Consider the following 10,467-nt stretch of genomic DNA (forward strand, 5'->3'; position numbering starts at 1 on the left):
CTTCCATTGAAAACATACAATACCAATGGATCTCATTATAAAATATACAGTACTTATCCATCTAATTCCTTCTTTAGTATCTATATTAAAAGCTTGCAAAATATGGCGATTACATGTAGAGAAGAATACTTTAACCGACTTAAAAGTCTAATCCCTTACCCGATTATAATGTTTCCAAGAATACTTATTCATAACTGGATGTTCTATCGATATTATTACGGTAGCATATGTATCATTGTACATCAGAAATTCTATATAGGAAATGGCAACCAATGCTAGAAACTAATTAGAACGTTTATATCATATGAATGTAAAAAAAGATAAGAGATAAGCTAAAGGATGATATGGAAAAGTAGTAGTATGGCGGAAGAGGATGCATCAGGCAACCGACTCCTTAATGTAAGGATAATGGTGGGGGAGAAGAATTTAAGAAATTTAATACCCTAAAGAACAATACTACCATAAAATTTACACAACTAAATGTTTGAAGTCAGTCAAGGGGCTCTCTTGGAATACATTTTAAGAATATATCCTTGTTCTAATTTTGAAATGTCAAGGTCTATTAAATTAAGTGGAGCTTCCGTTTGGTCTACAGTTACTTCATCAGTTAAACAGGGCAAGTCTAGGAATAATCAAACACCAACAATACAATGTCTGCTGGTGAACCAATAAACCTTGGATTGAATAATTAGATAAACGTACTTGCTTCATACCGGCCTTGAGTGAAAATTTAAGCAATGATGGAAAGGTTGGAAATTTTTCTAGGATGAAAAGTAGAATTCCAAAGCAACTTATGACCAAAATCCTAACTTTTGAAGATACTTTATAAATACTTACTGAACACCACAGTATACATATTTTAATTAAAATCCACATCAGAGTCGATGAAAGTACTGTTGATATGCTGTTCTACTTGGGAGTTAGCTTTTAACTTATGCAGACATTATCATTATTATCAGCACTAGCCAAGCTACAAGCCTGGATGGAAAACCAGAGTGATACAAGTCCAAGGGCTCCAACAGGGTTAGCAGCCCAATGAAGAAAGGATTGTCAGCACTAGCCAAGCTACAACCCTGGATGGAAAACCAGAATGATACAAGTCCAAGGGCTCCAACAGGGTTAGCAGCCCAATGAAGAAAGGATTGTCAGCACTAGCAAAGCTACAACCCTGGTTGGAAAACCAGAATGATACAAGTCCAATGGCTCCATCAGGGTTAGCAGCCCAATGAGGAAATGATTGTCAGCACTAGCCCAGCTACAATCCTGGATGGAAAACCAGAGTTATACAAGTCCAAGGGCTCCAACAGGGTTAGCAGCCCAATGAAGAAAGGATTGTCAGCACTAGCCAAGCTACAACCCTGGATGGAAAACCAGAATGATACAAGTCCAATGGCTCCAACAGGGTTAGCAGCCCAATGAAGAAAGGATTGTCAGCACTAGCCAAGCTATAACCCTGGATGGAAAACCAAAATAATACAGGACCAAGGGCTCCAACAGGGTTAGCAGCCCAATGAAGAAATGATTGTCAGCACTAGCAAAGCTACAACCCTGGTTGGAAAACCAGAATGATATAAGTCCAAGGGCTCCAACAGGATTAGCAGCCAAATGAAGAAAGGAACTAAGTGAATAGCAAATAAACTATAAGTATGAATAAGCAATAAAGATATTTTAAGATCAGTAACATCATTAAAATGGATCTGGATTATATAATCTATCAAAAGAGATATTTTAACTTGTTCAGAGTTGAAGATTTTACGAAAAGTCTTAACTTCTGAAGTTCCACATTCGGATTGTGAATACCATTGCACAATCTGGTCACAGCTGGAATAAAACCTCTTAAAATACTGTATAGAGTTGTGCCTTATGATGGAGACGGCATGGTTTGGAATGAACTGTATACAGGACGGTAGATTCCTGGAAGATCTGAATGTAATGGATGATTTGAATCCCAAGATGCTATGCAACTTGCACAGAACAAACTGAACGACGGTGCCTCATATTAATATCTAAGCTTAGGAATATGGAATAAATCCCAAGATCCTCTCTAATAATTTAGAGATGAGAGTTAGCTATTGAAGACCAGGTAGGAGAACAACACAAGAGACAAGGTAAAAAGAAATTGCTAGGACATTTTCCAAGAATACCCTGATCACCTAAGAAATTGAAAGACTTCTTCAATACACATTTTTTCTAGTGCAATTGAAGTAGGAAAACCGAATGTGGTTTTCCAAAATTAAATTTACAATCAAGAACCATAACTAGAATTCTGATAGAATTGTTAAAAAAAAAAAGAAAAAAAAAAAATGTCGACGTAAAACTATGGATGTTGACGTACTACTGTCCTCAACCTACTTGCAATCAGACCTTAGAGTTTAATTAGGGTTAAACTTCATACCACATAATTAGCCTATAGGTCTACTGCCGAGTCATTAGCAGCCATTGCCTGAATGCCTGCCCCTCCCTGGTCATAGCATAAGTGGAGAGGGGGCTTGGGAGTTGAATACGTGTGTATAATGCCAGTCTCTAGGGCATTGAACTGGTAGCCCATTTTCACCGTTTCTTGATTCTGCCGTTCATGAGTGACCTTTAAACAGGAATAGAAGTGACTATTCTGATTGAATAAATTTGGGTTAAGACTTACTACTTAGTGCTTTAAGGCACCTAGTATCGAGAACAATGGTCGAAAGACTGTACAAATAGCCATTTATCTATCATCGTTCAAATTTTCAGGTGCTTTAAAGCAAATCATAGTTACCTTCCTGCTTTTCTTCTGTTGTAATTGTCACTCCTTTTAGGTCTGGTTATTTACTTCTTTCTTCATTTTATTCTAGTCATCAGTTTCCTTCTATTCTCCCAGATTCCTGTAAACGTAGGGTTATAAGTGATTTAATTAATAATTTGATACATAGAAAAATTGGATTACAAAATTTTATGAATTAAGTCATAAGGACGCTACTATGAAAACTGAAAAAGAACTTATTACGACAATATAAGGTTATTATTATTATTATTATTATTATTATTATTATTATTATCATTATTATTATTATTATTATTATTATTATTATTATTTTTATTATTATTATTATTAGTTAAGTTACAACCCTAGTTGGAAAAGCAAGATGCTATAAGCCCAAGGGCTCAAACAGGGAAAAATAGCCCAGTAAGGAAAGGAAATAAATAAACGATATTCATGAAAATTAAAATAAAATACTTTAAAATCATTAACAACATTAAAACATATTTAATTTATAAACTATAAAAGGACTTATACAAGCCTGTTCAACATAAAAAAATCATTTGCTGCGATTTTGAACTTTGAAATTTTACTGATTCAACTACCCGATTAGGAAGATCATTCCACAACTTGGTCACAGCTGAAATAAAACTTTAGAGTACTGCGTATTGTTGAGCCTCATGACGGAGAAGGCCTGACTATTAGAATTAACTTTATACCTAGTATTACGAATAGGATGGCTCTGTCCGGGAAGATCTGATTGTAAAGGATGGTCAGAATTGTAAAAAATCTTATGCATCATGCATAATGAACTAATTGAACGACGGTGCCAAAGGTTAAATCTAAATCAGGAATAAGAAAATTAATAAGACCGTAAGTTCCTGTACATAATTAAGATGAGAATAAGCAGCTGAAGACCAGACAGGAGAACAACACTCCAAACAAGGTAAAATGAATGAATTAAAACTCTTCTTCAGAATAGACTGATCACCAAAAATCTTGTAAGACTTTCCCAATAAGCCATTTTTTTGTGTAATTGAAGACACAAACCTAATTTGTTTCTCAAAAATAAGTTTTTTTTTGTCAAGAATCACACCTAAAATTTTAAACGAGTCATACAAAGTTAAAGAAACATTATCAATGCTGAGATCCGGATGTTGAGGAGCCACGGTCCTTGACCTTGCAATCATATTTTGAGTTCTGTTAGGATTCAACTTCATACCCAATAATTTGCACCATGTGAGCTAGATCTCTATTAAGCGATTCAGCAACCCCAGATCTACATTCAGAAGATGGAGTTGATGCAAAGAGAGTAGTATCATCTGCATATGCAACACGATTGTTTTCTAGACCAAACCACATGTCATGTGTATATAGTATGAAAAGTAATGGGCCAAGAAACTACCTGAGGAACACCAGATATCACATTCCTATACTCACTATGGTATACATTAACAACAACTCTTTGCAATCTATTACTTAAAAATTCAATAATGATGCTAAGAAACGACCCACCCACTCCCAACTGTTTGAGTTTGAAAACAAGGGCCTCGTAATTAACACGGTCAAAGGCAGCCCCAAAATCAAGGCCAATCATACGAACTTCCTGACCACAATCAAGGGATTTCTGTACAGCATTGGAGATTGTAAGATGGGCATCACATGTTCCAAGGCCTTTATGAAATCCAAATTTCTAACTAGGGAACAGATGATTACCTTCAGCAAACCTATCAACTTTTTTCTTTATTTTATTCATTAAAGACACCGGTTTCCTTCTAGTTTCCCAGATTCCTGCAAACGTAGTTATTATAAAGTGATATAATTAGTAAGTTAACATTTAGAAAAAATATATATTACAAAATTTAATTAAATTATAGAACAATATTAATAAACAATTATATTACAAAATCTAATTAATTGTAAGGAGACTCATGAAAAGGAATTAAAAAATCTAATTATCTAAATCAAAGGACCATTTTATAAAAAAAAAAGAATCATATTACAAAAACTAATTAATTATAAGGAGACTGTCATGAAAACGAATTAAAAAACCTAATCAAACCAAAAGAGACTGTCATGAAAACTGAAAAAGAATCTATTGACGATAATCCCTTCAAAAGTGTCATACAGTTTGAATCTGTGGAGGGAATTTCCATTTCGCTCTCCTCTGGATAAGAGGTTTTCGATTCAGCTTTTGCCCTCGTGATTTATTGAGTCTGGTCTCATGGTGACACGAAGCTGAGATTTTGAAGATTTTCATTTCAAATTTATTTAAGGATTTCTAAAAACCTTTCTCCATTAATATTCAATGTAAGATTATATTTCTATAATGTACGGTTAAAAGGTTGAAAGGCAACTCAGGAATGGCAGTGGCAAGGGACAGTGACATTGCCCTAGCAAGCAGGACAAAGTCCGAGAGACTGATCATATCGTTAAAATTAGCGCATAAGCCCAAATTCCTTAATTTTTTTTTCCAATAGTATTCAACGTAAAATAAGTTTTCTATAAAGTACTGTTAAAAGTTTTAAAGGTTTAAAGGCCACTCAGGAATGCCATTAGCAAGGGACAGTGACATTGCCCTAGCAAGAAGGACAATGCCCTAGACACTTACCCTATTATCCTTAAGATCAGCGCACAAGCCAAAATTTCTTAACATTTTCCCATTAATATTCAATGAAAAATTAGAATTAAAGTTTTAAAGGCCGCTCATGAATGTCATAGGCAAGGGACAGTGACATTGCCCCGATAAATAGAACAAGGTCGTAAAGACTGACCATATTATTAATGAGATCAGCAACTAAGCCCAACTAGAACCAGGGAGGGCCAGGCAATGGCTGCTGAAGACTCAGCAGTGGAAAAGGATATTTCTATAATGTACAGTTAAGAGTTCTAAAGGTTTAAAAGGCCACTCATGAATGGCAGAGGCAAGGGACAGAGACATTGCCCTAGTAAGTAGAACAATGCCTTAGAGACTGGCCATATTATCAATAAGATCAGCGACCAAGCCACCTTTCCTCCCAAGGTAGAATCAGGGAGGGCCAGGCAATGGCTACTGATGACTCAGCAGATAGACCTACAGGCTTCCCTGAACCCCCCCCCCTCCCCCTATCCTGAGCTCACTAGGATGGCGAAGTTGCATCGACGGAAGAAACTAACGAGTTTTAGCCGATTTCGAACCCAAGTCTGGTGATCACCAGACAGAGACGTTACCACTAGGCCACTGACATTAAAAGAATTAATAAATTGTAATACTATACATTAACGTATATAATAGGCCATTTTACGCATCTAATATACCCTTTTACGTATCTAACATGCCTTTTTATAACTACGTTTGTTAATTGTTTTGTACACCCCAGTATGCAAGTTGGACTACTCGCTCGGTTTACCCCATCTGTCGAGATTATGGGTCAGTTTGGGGAGCTCGGAGCCAACGAGAGAGATTTGAGATGCCTGTGGTGGAGAGAGAGAGAGAGAGAGAGAGAGAGAGAGAGAGATTTAAGATGCCTGTGGTGGAGAGAGAGAGAGAGAGAGAGAGAGAGAGAGATTTGAGATGCCTGTGGTGGAGAGAGAGAGAGAGAGAGAGAGAGAGAGATTTGAGATGCCTGTGGTGGAGAGAGAGAGAGAGAGAGAGAGAGAGAGAGAGAGATTTGAGATGCCTGTGGTGGAGAGAGAGAGAGATTTGAGATGCCTGTGGTGGAGAGAGAGAGAGAGATTTGAGATGCCTGTGGTGGATAGAGAGAGAGAGAGAGATTTGAGATGCCTGTGGTGGATAGAGAGAGAGAGAGAGATTTGAGATGCCTGTGGCGGAGAGAGAGAGAGAGAGAGAGAGAGAGAGATTTGAGATGCCTGTGGTGGAGAGAGAGAGAGAGAGATTTGAGATGCCTGTGGTGGAGAGAGAGAGAGAGAGAGAGATTTGAGATGCCTGTGGTGGAGAGAGAGAGAGAGAGAGAGAGAGAGAGAGAGAGAGCCTATGGCAAAAAGTCCGACCTACATTCCAGCAAGTGATATCTTATTCACATATCATAATCATCCACAAATATATATATATGTATATATATATATATATATATATATATATGCAGATACCTGTACACATACATACAAATATACATACACTGAATATATATAAGTAAAATACAACACAAAATAATGCATATATGGATATAGCCTACACTTACACGAATCTCATACACATGCATGCTGACATTTTCACGTACAGACACATGCACTCTGATAATAGTTCTCCATATTCTATTCGAATAAACCTATTTCTTACAATGGAGTTTTCTTTACAGTAAAGTTAAGAAGACTTCTGAAAAATATCAAATGAGAAATGTATTAAATTGATCTTGAATATCTCTAATAAAATAAAAGTACCTTAAAAAAAATCATAAGCAATTAACTATACATTCAAGGCAGTCATCCTAAACAACTATTTATAGATACAAAAAAACCGAGTTTTTCCTCGACATTTTCCACGATATGTTTATTCATTACTATTATTATCTTTATTATTATTACTAGTCAAGCTACAACCCTTGTTGAAAAGCAAGATGCTTCAAGCCCAAAGGCTTCAACAGGGAAAAATAGCCCAGTGAGGACAGGAAATAAGGAAATAAACGATGAGAAAAAATTAACAAATTATTCTAAAAAAAGTAACATCATCAAATCAGATATATCATATATACACTATAAAATACCTATGTCAGCTTCAACAGGGAAAAATAGCCCAGCGAGGAAAGGAAATAGGAAGTAAATAAACAATGAGAAAAATAGATAAATTATTCTAAAAAGTAACAACATCAAAACAGATATATCATATATACACTATAAAAAGACTTATGTCAGCCTGATCAACATAAAAACATTTGCTGCAAGTTTGAATGTTTTTTCTGTATCAACAATACATTAATTATTTGTGATCGATAAATGACCGGGCGTATAAAGCAGAGATTATAGAACTGATTTATTTGTTAACAAATATACGCTCTGTGATGTTATAATTGCTTAATATGCTGATTGAAGGATTATTTACGTAGTAAAGAAATAGACTGTGTTTTATGATAATAGCAGTTTTTATATTGAAATTCTTTTATATGATCTTTCGTGTATTCCAGGGATTCTTTTAGTGCAATCTGTTATAGTTTAAAATACATACATACAACATACTTTACATATATTGAGAGAGAGAGAGAGAGAGAGAGAGAGAGAGAGAGAGAGAGAGAGAGAGAGATTGGATTCGTTTAAGTGTAGTCAAATAATGTCTATTTTATTCACGTAATTAAAATTGAGATTTAGTGAAATATAAATGGCCTTTCTGTGATGAGAGAGAGAGAGAGAGAGAGAGAGAGAGAGAGAGAGAGAGAGATTGGATTCAGTTAAGTGTAGTCAAATAATATTTATTTTATTCATGTAATTAAAATTGAGATTTAGTGAAATATACATGGCCTTCTGTGATGAGAGAGAGAGAGAGAGAGAGAGAGAGAGAGAGAGAGAGAGACGATGCTTTTAAATCTGTAGTATTATAGATTTTTAAATATTAGTTAAATGATAATTCTCGTGCAATCTTCCTTGGCTGTAAAAGAGAGAGAGAGAGAGAGAGAGAGAGAGAGAGAGAGAGATTTCACAAATAAGAAACCCTTGACAAAGATGAATCTTCATCGCTTCACAACTAAAATTTCAAGACATAAAAAAGGATTATCAGTAAGAGCTTATTTTTTTATTAGTTATTTCTTGAGTAATTTAATAACCTTGTTTTCCTGTGTATTCCATCGGTCCACTTACAGAGGAAAAGGATGATTATGTGTACCAGAGATTGTGAGACTCAGCTGAGCATAGGCAATCTTCAACCATCCATGAAAGGCCATTTAGAATGTGCCGTCAGCCAAGTGTAGATGTTTGCAGTGCAACCTTCGAGAGAACACGCTCCTTTGAAATATGCCCGGTATAACGCAGGTTCCTGAGAGAGAGAGAGAGAGAGAGAGAGAGAGAGAGAGAGAGAAATTTCACACATTAATAATTACTGTCATCTCCATGACTGACTTCCGACGGTTCCATCTTGCGACTCTTTGTTCGTTTACATAATTGCTACGGCTGCCATCTATTGGGAGTAAAGATAACTAATCATGGCCATGGTTTGTAGTCCTTGGCTGCATCAGACTTTCTAGCATAAAGAGAATTAGCTGTTACTATGAATGAATACAGTTTTGTTTATATATATTTTTTCGTCTAGTTAACTTTTAAATCTGTCAGGTTGTTGAAGATTTATGTTAAACCTTATATTTGTAGTGGATTTAAAACTAATACAAATATCCAAGATAAACGAAGGTTAATAGTGATACGGTCTTAAATCTACTGTTTTTAATGTTTCTTCTTGTAGTGTTATCTAATGAATAATAAATGTTATCTTTGAATAAATAATAACCGATCGTAAACATACTTTACTTATTCCTGATACATTATTTTTCAAATTAAAAGAATTACTTGAGTAGCGAACAAGGGGAGATCGACTTGTTCATAGAAATTCTGTAGGAGGCAAAGTGAGTACCTAGTGGATAGTCAGGTCGCAGCCAGAGAGAGAGAGAGAGAGAGAGAGAGAGAGAGAGAGACAAACTTGGGTGGCTGTGGATCCTTTATAAATAAACCTTGTACTATCAGAAGAGCGAGGGAGTCATCGTCCTACCTAGGTGAAATTATCTAAAGGATTATCAAAAGAATCTCTCTCCTCTCTCTCTCTCTCTCTCTCTCTCTCTCTCTCTCTCTCTCTCTGTCAGGTTAGGAGAATGTCCAGAAAATGGCAAATGCCTTTCATCTGTAGGAAATGTAAAGTCTTGCACATAGGTTATAGTAACCCACATATAGATTACTCACAGTTGGGTAATGAAATAGACAGAGTGGACCTGGAAGAATATCTCGGTATTATTATCAGCAAGGATTTGAAGTTCACCAGAGCATACAAGCTGAAAAGAAAGCACAACAGCTAATAGGTTATATAAAGAGAATTCAAATACAGAATCAGACACTGTACTACAGCTGTACACATCACTAGTAAGACCCCATATAAAATACGCGAGTCCAATTCTGGACTCAAGTATTCAGAAGGATATAGATAGACTGGAATTGGTACAATCAATGGTCACCAATCTAGTTCCAACACTAAGACAATTTGGATATAGACGGAGGATGGAACGTTTGAACTTATTTGATCTACAAACTCGACGACTAGGGGGACAGTTAATAGAGGCATTCAAAGTTGTTCAAAGGAATGACAAATGTAGATTACAGCAATATACTAACGCTTAGCACAGTAATGTATACAAATGGAATTGAAAAGGTATAACACCACTCAATGTGGTAACTTCTTTACATACAAAATAGCAAATACATGGAACAGACTTCCAGCGGATGTAGTAAACAGTAACACGACAAAAGAGTTCGAGAATAAAGTTAGACAAGATCATAAAAACCCTTTAAACGTTCAAACCAAATCGCTCTACCCAAGAGCAAATGAAGTCTCCGCGGATGGACTAATTTTCTTTGAGACATCCAAACTACTTTGTAATTCTTGTAAAACTTCTCTCTCTCTCTCTCTCCTCTCTCTCTCTCTCTCTCTCTCTCTCCTATTTTCTTGCATGGAAAGGACGAGATAATAGAGTCTGAATTAATTTGTTAGCGGACGAGACTTTAAAAAGAGTTTGTGTAAAGAAAGGAAACAAGTAAAATACTCC

The sequence above is a fragment of the Palaemon carinicauda genome, chromosome 27, assembly GCF_036898095.1.
Source record: "Palaemon carinicauda isolate YSFRI2023 chromosome 27, ASM3689809v2, whole genome shotgun sequence".
In the NCBI taxonomy this organism is placed as follows: Eukaryota; Metazoa; Arthropoda; class Malacostraca; order Decapoda; family Palaemonidae; genus Palaemon; species Palaemon carinicauda.